Source organism: Arvicola amphibius, chromosome 12, assembly GCF_903992535.2.
Source record: "Arvicola amphibius chromosome 12, mArvAmp1.2, whole genome shotgun sequence".
In the NCBI taxonomy this organism is placed as follows: Eukaryota; Metazoa; Chordata; class Mammalia; order Rodentia; family Cricetidae; genus Arvicola; species Arvicola amphibius.
In genome coordinates this window covers 34,527,123-34,543,740 of record NC_052058.2, presented here as the reverse complement: position 1 = coordinate 34,543,740, position 16,618 = coordinate 34,527,123, and the positions used below count along the sequence as shown (strand labels likewise).

The following is a 16,618-nucleotide window of genomic DNA, read 5'->3' as shown; positions in this document are numbered from 1 at the left end:
AAAACTAATAGATATAGGAAATATTGGCAACGTGCTTTATTAGGGGTGAAGAAAATGCTCACTGATTTCAAGTTCTAGCAGTGCCAGAATGACAACTGGAGTTAAGTCTATGGAACCCACATAAAAAGCTGCATGTGGGAAGCATGCATCTGGAGTCCTAGCACTTCTACGATGAGACAGAACTGCCCAGAACCTTTGAATCGGCTAGCCTAGAGTATGTGGCATTGCAGTAGCAGGAAGAAGACCTGTTTCAACAAGGTAGAAAGCAAGAACCAACTCATAAAAATTGTACCCATGACATCCACAAATACACCTTGGTATGTATGTGCCTACACTCTCACATTCTCATATAGGAAAGATAGGTAAATGAATGTTTTTTAAAGTAAATGTTTTAAAAGTCTAGTTTTTAATATATTTAATTCAACATACTAATTAGCAAAACTTTATTCCTCATACTAGTCATTCTTGCTTAATAATTTTCTAACAACAGAAATTGAGCAGTTTGTGACAGGCAGAAAGAAGTTCTATACTCATTTCAGTGAAACCACTAGAGCCAAATGTATACCATAACATTGAAAACTGATCAGATTTTATAAAGGGAGCTGTGTACTACCTCAAAGATACAATAGAGTCTAAAGAAGTTCAGGGAACTAACAATTGTGAATTCTGTAGCAAAAATATACAAAATATTCAATGTTTCATAAAGATATATTTGTCCTGAATACAGGCCAGTGTGCTGCTCAATCAATTTATTTAAAATGAGAAGTCTCTTAGTTTTAACACTCTGAGTTTCAGAACCATGAATAACGAAACCAGTAAATGCAAACCCGTAAGATTAAATCTGTATTCGTACAGAAGGAACAAAACCTTTACTTACAAAGGGAAAACTGATTAAACAAAGAATGACAAGACAGAACATACCATTTTACCTTCAATCTGACACCAATTTTTGTCATTTCAAACCTCAAATTTCTGATCTGACTAGGGATTCTGTTTATGACTGCAATCTTTCTACATTTTAGTGCAATACACACAAAATTTGTATTTGTACAAAACCTACTTCAAGAATGGCCAAATATTCCTGTTCCCATTACTCTTATGAACTAGATTTTTATGAAGTACTGATTCATAATGATATCTAAAGAAGTTATAAACTCATGCAGTGACATCAGGTTTTCTGGGTCACATGTGCACAAAGTGGATTTAATATCAATTCTAAAAACTAGTCGTCTGTTCATGTTCATCTTAGACAACCACTGTTCAATCTGTGTACCTGTTAATTATTAAATAGCTGATTCTAGCAACCTCTAAAGTACAAGTACACTCAAGACCCAAGCTATGATTACAGGCTTTGGTGTAAACCTGTGTCCTGGGTTGGAAGGGTGGCTGGCAGAGTACCTGCCCAGCATGCACAAGGCCCCTTGTTCCATATCTAGCATTGTAATAAAGTTAGAAACCTAAAAAAGTGTTTTAAAACGCAAGCATTCTACTTATTTTGATTTGCTTTTAAATTCTTTTATTTTATGAATATTGGTGTTTTGCCTGCTTATAGATCTGGGTACCACAATTGTGAGTTTGAGAGTTGTGAGCTGCCTTCTGGGTGCTGGGAATTGAACCCAGGTTTTTTTGAGGAGCAATTAGTGTTCTTAACCACTAAGCCATCTTTCCAGGCCTGAATTCTATTTCTTTTAAAAATGCAGTGATTCTAGCTAATAATCTTAGGGTTAAGAAAAGGGTTAACTCTCCACAGAACAAAACAGGGTAATGCAAGGTTCTTAACTAAAACACTGTAAGAGCAGGCAAAACACTAATTACTATGTTAAGTACTAAATATTATCGATAGATATTTAATGTTGGCCTATACCCGCACCTTCAAATAAATAAATAAACAAACAAATAGAAGGAGGGAAGGGGGGAGTAGTTTATCAACTATACAGGGACTCAACCAATAAAAGGAAAGCTGGCATTGAAACATTCTATAATAACAGTTTGAAGGAACCAGGCAGTGGTGGCACACACCTTTAATTCCAGCACTAGAGGCAGACAGATCGCTGAGTTCGAGACCAGCCTGGTCTACAGAGTCAGTTCCAGAGCAGCCAAAGTTGTTTTACAGAGAAACCGTGTTTTGAAAACCCAGATTATTTATATATAGATAAACGTGATGGCTGCTATTATCAACTTGGAAAGATCCAGGATCAGCAGGGAAACAAGCCTCTATGCATGTCTATCTATGGGGGATTATCCAATTAGAGGTGAAAAGACCCACCTTGAATATGAGCAGCACAATTCCAAGGGTCAAGGATTGCATAAAAAGGAGAGGGTGAGCTGAGCACTGGCACCTAATCTCTGCTTCCTGAATGGGTATGCAGTGTGGCCAGCTGCCTGCTGCTAGGACTTCCCCATCATGATGGATTGATTGATTATACATTCAAAGTTGCTTCTTGTTGGAGATTTTCTCACAATGAGAAAAGTCACTAATACACTATATTTAGCATGCAATTTGATGAGTCTAATTTTAAAGATTTTGTATATGTTTACAATTTTAATGTAAATAGTGTAAAGAAAAATCTTATCAGAACTTTCCCCTGACATTTACAAATCTTAGAGTTATAAGGCTTTACAATTTTTAGATTTATGTGTGTGTATTAATGTTTTGCCTAGTGCCCAAGGAGGGCAGAAGAGAACAAATGTCCTAAAATTGGATGGCTGTGAGCCACTATGAAACTACTAAGCCATCATCTCTCTGACGAGTTACAGGGCTTATTACAGGGGAAGACAGCTACTAAAATTACATCTACTTAAATAACATATAGCTGATAGGGAAGGAGGGAGGGAAGGAGAAAGGAAAGAACACTAAATTGATCCTGAGCTCAAAAGGGCATTCGAAAAATGATACAAGAAATAAATGCCGGGCAGTAGTGGCACACGCCTTTAATCCCAGCACTCGGGAGGCAGAGGCAGATGGATCTCTGTGAGTTTGAGGCCAGCCTGGGCTACAAGAGCTAGTTCCAGGACATGCTCCAAAAGCTACAGAGAAAACCTGTCTCAAAAATGGAAGAAAAAAAAAGATACAAGAATACTATTTGTGCCGGGCAGTGGTGGCGTACGCCTTTAATCCCAGCACTCGGGAGGCAGAGGCAGGCGGATCTCTGAGTTCGAGGCCAGCCTGGTCTACAAGAGCTAGCTCCAGGACAGGCTCTAGAAACTACAGGGAAAACCTGTCTCGAAAAACCAAAATAGAATACTACTTGCTCGAATGTGAATGGTGTATATAAACAACGTATCATCTGATGTCACATTCTAATTTTACATAATAAGAGTGACTTGCAGAATAACTAAAAATGGGTTTCAAAAAGAACAGCTACAGAGCAATCAGCTTTTCATAAAAAATAAAAATCACGAATATCACGTAAAAATCTAGCTAAGTCTTAATTAGATTATTCATACTGTACAACCAGGGTTATTGTTAATCTCTTTTCTTTTTTTCAAATTCTAAAAGCAGATACACAGCACATTATCAAAATTCTTTTTTTAAAATTAGTTCTTACTGAGCTATATTTTTCCTTTACTGCCTTCTCCCATGATCCTCACTCTCTGAATTTACTCAGGAGATCTTGTCTTTCTCTACTTCCATGTAGATTAGATCCATGTATGTCTCATGTAGGCTCCTCTTTGTTATCTAAATTCTCTGGGATTATGAATTGTAAGCTGGTTTTTTCTTGCTTTATGTCTAAAAGCCACTTATGAGAGAGACCACATTATTAGATTTCATAACTTTACTCTTTGTTAAACAATTTATAGCTTCTGTTTGCTCTGCAACTTAAAGAGAAGAAAACTTAGAACAAATAGAGAAGGTTCTCATGAATATGCTAACATCCTAAAGATCTGGAACCAGGTAGTCATGGTTCAGAGAGTCATCTTACAATATCCTATATTCGTTCTTATTTAGTTCTCCAGGAGTATATGCAACAAAAATTCTACATGCAATAACTAACTACACTTAAGGAAAAACTAACCCAACATCTAACCCATTTATTTATACATGAGTGACAGTTTCAATGAAAACATAAAGAAAACTTTTTTATGATGACAATGTCAAGAGTGTAATTTAACACACGGTTTCACTGAGTTACAATTATAAATTATAAAAAAGTAAAGTTGAGGGGTTGAAGAGATGCCTCAGCAGTTAAGAGAATTAGACCTGAGTTTAATTCCCAACACCCACATGGCAGCTCACAACTGTCTGTTATTCCAGTTCCAGGGGATCCAACACACAGATAAACACATGAAGGCAAAACATCAATGCACATAAAATCAAATCGTTTACAAAAGAAGAAAGTATAGTTCCTTCCTGAAGAGCAAAGAATAAGAGTATTTTGCTATTTTCTATTGAGTTGACTTCTAAAAGTGTTGGGGGGGGGGGTCACTATTTTTATAGCATGACCTTTATTTTAACAAGACTAAATTCATGAGTTCTAAATAATTCTATAGTAAACACTAAAGCAGAAGCTATACTTCACCCAGATTTACCCACAAAGATTTTATGAACACAGCAATATATTCCCACCAGTAATTCAATCAGCATGAGTCCATTTAATAAATGTTCAAAGTGCTGAAATATATAACTGTGTCTGTCTGGGTATAATGCCTTAGTAGCAAAGAAAAGAAGAAGAAAAACAAAGCCAACACATTAGGGGATGTCTAGATCAACAGAAACTTGTGGGGGGCGGGCTGAAGAAATGGCTCAAGGGTAAAGATCTTACTGGCTTCTCTTCCTAACAACCCAGGTTTGATTCCTAGCACACACAACAGCTCCCAGCAGTCTGCCAACACCAATTCTAGGAGATCCAAGGCCCTCTTCTAGCCTCAATAGGACCTAGGCTTGCAGTGCACAGACTTACATACAGGCAAAACAACCATACACATAAAATACAAATTTTAAAAAATGTTTTTAAAGTAGTTTAAATATAAATGCTCAGCATATGAAAGAATGCAACTAAAGTAAAAAAGCAATCTAAAGCCAAGTTCTTACATTATTACTATTTGGAAGAATTAGCAAATGCTAAATGATTTCCAAGAGAGTTTACTAAGCAAAATAAGCAAAGTACAAAAGAATCTCTCTTATAACCCAGGCATGGTGACACCCACCCTTTACCCAGCACTCTGAGGCCGAGGCTGGCAGATCTCCAATGTGGGATGCTTTGAATAGGTCTTATTACCACTGGTAAATAAAGAAGCTGATTTAGCTAATAGCCAGGCAGGAAATCCAAGAAAAAAATAAAGGGAGAAAGAAAGCAGAGTCAGGGAGATGCCAGCAGTTGCTGGGGAAGCAAGATGTGAGGTAACAAGCCATGACCCTTGCAGTAAAATACGGAATAGAAATGGGTTAATTTAAGTTGTAAGAGCTAGTTAATAATAAGCATGAGCTAGTAGGCCAAACAGTTTGTAATAAATGTTAAGCCTCAGAACGGTTATTCAGGAACTAGCAGGCAGGAGAGGAGAAACCTTCAGTTACAAATGGCACCCAATGCAGGGCTCTCAAATTTCCACAGGGCCAGAGAAAGTTTAAAAACAAAAAGTTCTGAATGCACAGAAATGAGCTTCCTAGTCTCACAGTCTCACATCAGCAACAGTACAGAGATGCATCTCCCAACGGCGGATTGCAAGATAGAGCTGGATGCCAGCCACCATGAGCTAAACGTGTGAAAGGTTTCCACAGTCTCACACAGGCCTCTAGTTAGAGAGAGGCACACTGTGCGACAGATTTAGCTGCTGCTACCAGGGATGCTACACAGAGAAACCCATCTCGAAAAACAAAACAAAAATACTTTTCCACAGACAGCAGGAAGCAGTTTGGCGAAAACAATGTCCACATTCCCAAGAGTTTTGGATGCTTTTTGGTTATTTGGTAGGTTATGAATATTTGCTATATTTAGGGGAATATAGGATAAAAAGACAACTATTAATGGCAGATATTTTGCTTTGATATGGATTTTGGTATAGTGATACAAAATTTAAGGTTAATTTTGTTACACCATATATTTTTCTATTCTTTTCTCTTTTTTTTTGGTTTTGTTTTGTTTTTGTTTTTGTTTTTCAAGACAGGGTTTCCCTGTGTAACAGTCCTAGCTGTCCTGGAACTAGCTCAAGGCTGGCCTTGAACTCACAGGGATTCACCTGCCTATACCTCCTGTGCTGGGATCAAAGGAGTGTGCCACCACCTCCTGGCATTTTTCTATTCTTGTTTAAAGGACTTTTGTATACTGATACAAATTTAAGGTCAATTTTATGATACTATATGTATATTTCTAGTCTTGCTTAAGGTAAAATGTTTTATGTAGCTCATTTAAAAATATAATGTATCATTAAGAAATACAAATTAATAGTCATCTATAATAGTCAAACTTATAGTCATGTTAGTTTTCTAGAGATGCGGGCCTATTTCAGATGGATAGGTCATCTTCAAACACTTCAAAGACCTACAGAATATGGCATTTAAAATGTTTTAAGAACTTAAGACTTTTCTCGACAATGAGACACGTCTGCTTCTGGAAGCACTAATTACTTCAAAAGGACGATGGGCATTGAAGAAGCTCCTTATGAAGTTTGCTTTCAATGTGGGAAGGCTAGTCATTTGGGTAAGAAACTGTTCTGCCTGGACTGCTTGACTGCATGCTGTATGAAATGGACATGCATGACCCACAAAAACAGTCCTTCAGGGTTCCTGCTTCATGAGTCTGTCAGACATTCTGCAGGACACAAAGGAAAGTGACAAATTTTGCCAAAATAAGCAGGATAGTCCTTCAAATTTTCTGCTTCACTGAGAAATCTGCCAGATACTCTAGGCCTGTAGGCTGAATATGGATACCCCAAGATTACAGAAGAATTTTGGGTGACTGTTCAGGCAGCCAGATGTCTCTGTCATTTCTAGTTTTGAAAGTAATTTACAAAATATTTCCTATTTACTTAGGTAATATTATATCCTTCTGGGATCTTTGATGGAGTTGAAGATTAGATAGTTATGATTAGTTTCCCTTAGTTATAATAAAAGATAAATTAGATATAAAACTCACAAAATTTAGATGAGACTACTTTAATTTTGCCAAATACAAACAAACAAAATATTATAACTGTGATTCTTGCTTGATATCTGTTTTGTTATATGTAATTTTACTTTGTTCAAGTTAAAACCTTTCTTTTTTAACTAGACAGAAAAGGGGAGATGATGTGAGATGCCTCTCTGTATTCTGTGAATGTTTTATCATTGTTGGTTAATAAAGAAGCTTCTTTGGCCTATGGCAAGGTAGAATATAGCTAGGCAGGAAATGCAAGCAGAGATAGAGGGAGAAAGAAGGCAGAGTCAGAGAGATGCTAGCAGCTGCCAGGGAAGCAAGATGTAAGATAACAAGCCACGAGCCTTGTGGTAAAATATAGAATAATAAAAAATAGGTTAATTTAAGTTATAAGAGTTAGTTAATAATAAGCCAGAGGTAATAGGTCAAACAGTTTGTAATTAATATTAAGCTTCTGACTGGTTATTCAAGAACTGACGGGTGGGAGAGAAACCTCTACTTAGAGATCTCTATGAGCTCAAAACCAGTATGGTCTAGATACCAAGCTCTGGGGTAATCAAGACTACCTAGTAAGGCCCTGTCTCAAAAACAAACCACCACCAATAAAAAGACCATATAAGTAGGGTGTGGTAGCATGAGCCTATAATGTGAGCTCTTTGGAGATTGAGGTAGGAAGATTTGGGGGATATACAAGGTTTCAGTTCAACCTAGGACACAATCAGTAAGACCCTTTCTTAAAACAAATACAAACAAAAAACCAAAACAAAAAAAAAAAACCCTAAAACAAAAACTAACTTTTACTTTTTAGTAAAAAGTTAGTAAGAAAGCATCTGGTTGTTTTTATAAAAAGGAAAACAGAAAATAAAGCAGGGTCCCTACAAGTGCTAAGGAGGGTGGAACAAATCTCAAATGAAGTGACAAATATTATTTAAGGTGTGTTGCTTTTGTTTTTTCTCCATTTGTTTAACTCTTGTGAAGCTGTGATTCTTTGCCTGTCTAAAACACCTGATGGTCTAACAAAGTGCTGAACCACCAAGAGCAAAGCAAGAGAAAGGATAGGCGGGGCTGGCAGGCAGAGAGTTTAAACAGAAGGAGAAATCTGAAGAAAGGAAGGAGCAAGATAGAACAAGGAAGGGAGAAATCAGCGGCCAGAGTGAAAGTAAGAATTACAGAAGAGAAAAGTAAAAGCCCAGAGGCAAAAGGTAGATAAGATAATTTAAGATAAGAAAAGCTGGCTAGAAAGGAGCAAAGCTAAGGCCTGGCATTTATAAGAAAGAATAAACTTCAGTGTGTGATTTATTCGGGAGCTCAGCGGCAGGCCCCCCCAAAAAGCCAAAAGAATGAAACAACCAACTATAGTGACTCTTAACTAAATTTACTATATATATACATATATATATATACATATTTATGTATTTTACTTTTGTTAAAATGTTAATGTTCTACATACCATTCAATAAGAATGGAAAGAGCGTGTAAAAGACTAAAATTTAAAGAAACCAGAACCAAGAAACCTACTCATATTTCAAATAAATGAGGAAAGATAGACCAACTGACCAAGAGGCAAGCAGACAGAACTATGTATGTAACTCAAGTAATATGTGAAAATAGCAATCGACTTTACACTTTTGATCTTGGTGGGCAAGGTAAACAGATTCTGAACAACTTGTGTCTGTATGCCTACAGAGAACACAAACCAATGTTACTTTTTGAGACAGGGTCTTTGACTGAACCTGGAGCTCACCAATTGACTAGACTGGAGGGTAAATGAATTCCTGGGATCCATCCAACTCCTAACTCCACAATGCTAGGATTATAGGCACTACCATGAATGTTTTTAACATGGGTGCTGGGAATCTAAAACCTCATCCTTATAGTTGCCCAGAATGTATTTACCCATTGAGCCATCACCTCAATCCCAAACCCTGAGTATCTTAATGGCTTTACTGCAGTAAAATAAGCAAATAGCTTTTTTAGAACTGTTGTTACAAGTTGCTTATGCCAGGTGATTTATTTTACAAGGTGCTAATGCTTGCTGACAACAAAAGGCATGAAAAAATCGTGGGGATGGGTTGATACTGAAGATATCTGTGTGAACTCAAGATGTGTATGAATCTACATGAGTAGCTATATGTTACTGTATATAAGCATGTTTCCTACCTATGTCAAAAGAGCCAAAAATTAATGAGAGCATACCTAGTGCACAAAATTTTGTCTCTGGGGGTCTCTTGAACTAATTTCCAGTACCAAACCTTAGCAGATAGTACAAGATGAAACTGTATTATTCTGAAAGTGAGGACTTTCTCCAGAAAGACAGAAACATGGCACAGTGACCAAACAACCAGCACCTGGTATCCTAGAAGCCATAAGAGGGTCATGGAACTGGAGTCACAGGTAGCTGTGAGCTTCCATGTGGGTGTTCCAAAAGAAAAGCAGGTCTTCTGAAAGAGCAGCCAGTGTTCTTCGCTGCTGAGCCATCACTCTGGAGAGGCCTCATTTTTTTAATTTTAAAAGAACTTGAACTAGGGCTGGAGAGATGCCCTAGCAGTTGAAGTCACTGGCTGCAATTTCAAAAGACTGTATTCCATTCCTAGCACCCACGTGGTGGCTCATAACCATCTGTAACTCCCAGTTCCAGAGGCTCTAGCACTCCCTTTGGCCTCTGTAGGTATCAGACATGTACAAAATGCCTTTATATGCATGTAGGCAAAACACTCATATACACTTTTCTAAAACAGCACCCAAACAAAGGAAAACTAAGAGTAGTAGTACTTTAGTAGCATTTAAAATAAAACATAAAAAAGGGCTTATATAGAAAAATATTTTTCTTCATTATTTACATATTTTTACCTCATTATTTACATAGATCAACAACGAAGAATGATTAGTTTGATATTCAAATGGTATTTCTATAAGAGAAAGATAATGATAAAACTATTTAAAATTCTAGTCTGGAAAAAAAATTCCAGCAAACATTAAAACACATCCTTTTTATTTCTTCTGGCATCCCTGATCAACTAGCACAAAGATCATAAATTGAATAAAGCAACAAGGAAGAAAAGCCAAAAGAACTGACCTTCTTCAACGCTCAGAGTCAACCAGAACCCACTTGACTCTTATTAAACTACTCTGGACTGTCAAGCTGCCAATTATAAATAGATGGCCATGACTTTTAATTTTTTTTTAATTTTTATTTTTTGAGACAGGGTTTCTCTGTGTAGTTCTGGCAGTCCTGGAACTCATTCTATAGACTGGCCAGTCTTGAATTCATAACTCTGCCTCCTGAGTGCAGGAATTAAAGGCATGTGCCTCCATATCTGGATGGCTTGTAACTTTATACTCTGCAAGCATTTCCCACCATCACACTAGTTCCAGTCTATCTTTAATTCAGGCTTCATATGCATTAATATCTCAGGTTTCTAGTTTTTAGAAATCACCACCACCTACATGTCTGAATCCTAAAATGGTAGGTAAATCCCAAATACAGGACAAAAGCAAAACTCAGTAAATACACTGGACCCCCTCCCCCAAAAAAAAGGAAGGAAAAAAAGCTGTTTTGGGAAAGTGAGTTCTAACTGCTAAAACCAGCACTGTGTGAAGAAACATTTGTTCTTGGGTGGGATGTGGGAGGAGTTGTCCTTTAAAATCTCCTCAGTTAACAATATTCTGTTTTTAAATTGAGAACTTATATAAATTAATTTCAGCAAACATAAAAGAATCTATAAAATATAAAGCTATATATAACTCTAAAATTGCAGGCTCAAATACAATTGCAATTTTCTAATACAAATTAGTATGTACTCGTGATTTATAATGAGAAGTAAATTTTAATCCAATTGCCCAGAAGCTTACTATCTAGTATCATATTGAATGACAGAAGGAAAGAAAAATTTAAGTCCAAAATGTTCCTTAGAAAGTCAGACCAAAGATAGGGCCAGATGGGCCTGGTATTAAACTAGAGAGAAACACTGAAAAGTAGTGGTAGAAATATTTGAAAATTGAAACAATTGATCTCATATTAGTTTTTAAAAATGCAGAAGCAGTCTTAATTATAAACAAGATAACCTCAACATCCCAGGAAAAACGCAACTTTCTAAGCACAAGGTGATTCTGGCTAATTATAAAAACATTGCCCTAAAAGCGGACAGGAGTAAGGAAAAGTTGAATTTAAAGTGGGCAGAGCAAGCAAAAGAAATGATCTCTGTGACAGCTCCAAGTAAAGAAGTTAGGGAAATGGTAGCCAGAAATCAGAAACTGCTTAACATTTCATGAACAAAAAGGACCAGAATTTCCAATGATCACCAATAAGACCTAACCAAGGTTAAATACAGTTATGTTCAAATTCAATTCCTAAAGCCCTTTTATTTTTCTAACTACAAATGACTCTTTGTTTTCTTTTTGGGTTTATTTTTTAACATGTGTATGAATGTTTTACATCCATATATGTATATATCTCACATACATGTCTGGAGCCTGCAGAGGTCAAAAGAGTTTCAGATGCTGAACGAATGGTATGAACTATCATGTGGGTGCTGGAGATCAAACCTGGGTCCTCTAGAAGAGCAAGAATGCTCTTAACCACGAAGCCAATTCTCAAGTCCGGCAAATGACTTTTTAAAGCCATTACTTCAATCAGTTTTTTAACCAGTTTTCTTTACCCTTCTTGTTTTTCTGTAGCATGTAACCTCCAAGCAACCCTAAATCCTAATATAACAAGTCCTTCCTACACTCCTGGTAAGGCAAAAACTGCAATAATGATGAACTTAATAAAATTTATGTGGGGCTGGAGAAGATGGGTCAGCCGTTGAGAGCGCTTACAGAGGACCTGGGTTTGGTTCCCAGCAACCATATGGTGGTTCATAGTCATCTATAACTCCAATATCAAGGAATCTGACAAACTCCTCTGACCTTAGAGAACCAGGCATACACATCTGTGCATATACATGTATGTACGCATATTTAAACACAAAATAGTAAGTTTCTAAAAATGGTTCATTTTGTAAAGAAAGTTAATGTTTCTAATATGAGAAGGTGGAGAAAGGTTTAAGACCATAGTCATTAACAACAGAAAGAGTGTACATTTTTTACATGTTTCATAGCTCTGTGTACTTAACAGGGTTTCAAAGCAATGACAACACAGTATCTGCTCTAGCATTCCTACCAAAAGCATGGCAACTAAATTGAATCAGAGGAAGCACTAGACAAATGCAAATTGAAGCCATTCTACAACTGCCGAGAACATTGCCCACATCCATTCACACTCCCTTCTCTCTATGGTATCTGAAAGATAGTCTACATAAAATTTACTTGAAAAATTTAGTTTTCTATTAATCCTAATTACTCATACAAAAGGAGGGAGTATTTCTTTAAATTCTTCAGGGAATAAAATATTGAAAATACTATGTTATGACAAGGTTTTCTTTCAAGTATGATGAATCCCATAATTTTTTTTCCTTTCTTTCTTTCCTTTTTTTTTTTTTTTTTTGGTTTTTCAAGACAGGGTTTCTCTTTGTAAATCACACTGGCCTTGAACTCACAGAGATCCACCTACCTCTGCCTCCCAGGTGCTGGGATTGAGGGCTTCCATCAACAACACACATCTTTTAATCCCATAGCTTCTTAAATTAAAAAAATAAAATCAGCAGTAATTTCCTTAATTTTTCTGACACTGTAATATTGTGTCCATATACCTGCAAACAGGTCGCTGCTGACTTGTTTTCCATGGCCTGATTTACTTTAGGCCGCATAAATTACTCCAAAATCAGGTCAAGTGCATGTACACCATAAACTTTTTAAGTTGTGTGAATAGCAAAGCACAATCTCTCAATATTAAATTTAAAACTAAATTTAAAAACTGAACACAAGGCTGCAGTGTATAGTGCTTGTCTAAAATGTATGAAGCCTTGAGTTAGATCACTAACAAAAGCAAAACAATACCAAAAATTAAATATAAATAAGAAAGAAAAAAAAAGAGGAGGGAAATTCCAATTATATGGTCCCAATTGGCCTAGAACTCTCTTTGGAGACCAACTGGCCTTGAGCAAACCAGAGATCCACCCGCCTGTCTCTGCTGGAATTAAAGGTCTGTGGCACTCTGCCTGACTTTTAAAAAGATTTCAGATTAAATCTTTTAAAAAGATTTCTGCTATGTAGCCCTGGCTGGCTTCAAACTCCCCACAAGTTTCCTGTCTCGGCTCCCCGAGTGTTAATTATTACAGGTGTGTGCTGCCACACCCAGCTTCTGGCCAGTCACCCTCAGTAAAACACTAAGGGCAAAAAGAACTGCAAAGTTTAAAAATCACTGCTTTTCCCAGTAATTATCATTAGTAACAATATAATATGGTTATTATGTGTACACAGGATGCTACAGCAAGCCAAATACAAAATTCTGTCACATCAGGGTTCCCAAAGTGACTCAGCAGGAAAAAACATTTACTATGCACATCTGATAACCTGAGTTCAATCCCTAGATCACATAATAGGAGAACTGACTCCAGAGGTTTGCCCTCTGGCCTCCATACAAGTACTATGGCATGTAAGTGGCCTCTCCCCCAACCCACTAATAATAATAAAAAATAATTTTTAAATTATGTTATGCTAAATTTAAAGTTATCCATATAAACTTATAAATTATTTTCCTGACTGTCCAATGACAGTGCCCATCAGCAATGAACATAGTTAAAACTAAGGTAGTCTAAGAGAACATAAGAGAAATGTATTATTTGATTTATTTTAGTTTAATTCTTTAAAGTACACAATGAATCTCAGTCACTTTACTGTGCAGAAAACAAAGTGCTCAAAAATGTTGGGTTTACATAAGAGGAACAAAAGAGCTAGAAACAGTTCCCAATAGTCAAATCTAAAATAACTAGGGAATATGAAGAAAAGTCAAAACCTATCATACTACATTTAACAGGCTTTTAAAATTATTATACATATTTAAGGAATACAAAATGTTTTGATAAGCAAATTAATATTTCCATACCTTCCATAATTATTTTTTGTAGTGTGGTTAAGAGGGTCTAAAATCTACTCATTTAGCAAATTTCCAATATACAATATTAACTATATTTCTGGGGCTGGAGAGATGGCTCAGAGGTTAAGAGCATTGCCTGCTCTTCCAAAGGTCCTGAGTTCGATTCCCAGCAACCACATGGTGGCTCACAACCATCTGTAATGGGGTCTGGTGCCCTCTTCTGGCTTGCAGACATACACACAGACAGAATATTGTATACAAAATAAATAAATAAATAAATAAATAAATTATTTAAAAAAAAAAAAAAAAAAAAAAAAAAAAAAAACTATATTTCTGTTACATACTGACTTAAGATTTACTAATTCTACTTCACTGTACCTTTTACACCAACATCTCCATTGCCTTTGCCTCTGTGCCATTACCTATTTCTTGACATTTTGCTTCTTTTAGATTTGCCAGAAAAGTGGTGTCATGCATGACTTACTTTACTATGAACAATACTAGTAAGTAATAATTATTTAATGCATCAATGAGGAGAGACTATTATACTATTCCATTTACTAAGTGTAGATGAAACAATTTGAAAATATTCACCAGTCAGCAACTGTTAGTGTAACAAAAGATGGTGATACGGTTTGTGATGGTTTAAGAATGGTACCAACAGCTTCATATACTTGGACATGTGAGTCACCAGGAACAGAACGGTTTAGGAAGAATCAGGAAGAATGGCCTTGTTGGAGTAGGTATGACCTTAGAAAAGGTGTGTGACTGGGAGTGAGCTTTGAAGATTCAAGTTTGTGTGTGTCTCCTTCTCTTCCCCTCCCCTTTTTTAAGCCTGCAACTTGTGGATCAGATATGAGATCTTAGCTTCCACACATCATTCCCACGCACCTGCTGCCACCCTGCCAGTCACAATGATAATGAACTAACCCTTGAAACTGTAAGCAAGTTCCCAGTTCAATGCTTCCTTTCTGTAAGTTGTCTTAGTAAGGTGTCTCTTCACAGCAATAAACCGTAACTAAGACAACATTCAATACTAGATTCAAACAAGTTAAAACATACAATGCAGAATAAGATACAAAGTGTCAGAAAAGACCTAATTAGATTATAAAAGGAAAAAAAATGTGTCTTTGTTTTGAACAAAGCTCATGATTCCAACTTTTGCTGGTTGTTTAAACAATATTAAAGGCCAAGAATGCATATACGGGGCCCTAGATTCAATCCCCCATACTGTGGAAAAGTAGGTGGAGGTATAAATGAAAATACATTAAAAGTGGAATAACCAGAAAATATACAACTTCAAATGCAAACAAAGACAATTATCATCAACCAAGGTCTGCAAAATGAAAAAGAGTTAACCTAAATCTAATCCAGAATATAGATGTATTAATTTACAGACTCCTAAGCCAATAGTGAAGCAAATTAAATATCAGGGAGATCATAGAGAACTTCTAAACGTAGAAAAGCCCTAAAGACAAATATCACAGTCACTTAATAAGTGAAAGGGATTATTTTAAATAAGAATCTATTTAAATAAGGTATACTTAAGAACTAAATATACCAAGTTGATAAAAGGCTCTAGTTGGAAGGTGTGGGGAAAGGAATTAAAAGACATTCTGAGAACTTCTGATAAAAACAGAATATGAATTAGACATTTACATGAGATTGTATGACCTCAGCTAATATTACACATTCTAATCTAAAGCCATCCATTTTCCTGCAAATTTTTATTACGTTTTTCTCTACAGCTGAATAGTATTCCACCACACACACACACACACACACACACACACACCAAACATCCATTCATCTTTTGATGGACAACCAGGCTTATTCCAAATCCTTTGCTTCAGTAAATAAAGCAGACTATGGGGTACTTCGTGTATACGCAGGAGTGAGACAAGTAGGTCATATGGTGGTTCTACTTTTAATTTTTTGAGAAATCTAATGAACTACAACTAAACATTAAAAAAAAAACCCTCAATTCTTAAAAAAGGACAAAAGACTCAATTAGACATTTCTCAAAACACAGACAAGTGGAGCTAGGGAAATAGCCATATGAGTGTAACCACCTAAGATCAATTCCAGCATCTACATAAAAGCTGACAGGCAATACATGCTTGTAATCCTAGCACTGGAAAAGTAGAGAAAGGAGGATTCCTGAACCTTGCTGGCCAGTAGAAGTTTAGCTGGATCTGAGAACTCCAGGTTGAGTAAGCTACGGTCTCAAAAAAAAACAAGGTAGGGAACAACAGAGAAGATACCTAATACAATCTTCAGGCATCCATAGGTACATGCATACACACCCACATGAAAACAAATACATGATACACACACACACACACACACACACACACAACTAGTAAGCATATGCAGAGAGTTTTCTAATTCAGTAGTAATTATAGAAATGAAGATTAAAGCATAACTATTCCATAGCTATTATGGTAACTTTTTTTTTAAATGCCATTAATTTCGGAGGGACACACTGTATTTTTTTTAAATATTTTTATGGCTTATTTAATTTTATATTATATGTATTGGTGTAAAGGTGTCAGATCCCCTGCAACTG

The 16,618-nt window shown here is 36.3% G+C and overlaps 1 protein-coding gene across 5 annotated transcripts in view; it reads right to left on the bottom strand.

Moving 5' to 3' along the window:
* The window catches only part of Wapl (WAPL cohesin release factor), a 67,809-nt gene that overhangs the window by 29,814 nt on the left and 21,377 nt on the right, over window positions 1-16,618 (bottom strand). The window lies entirely within an intron of this gene.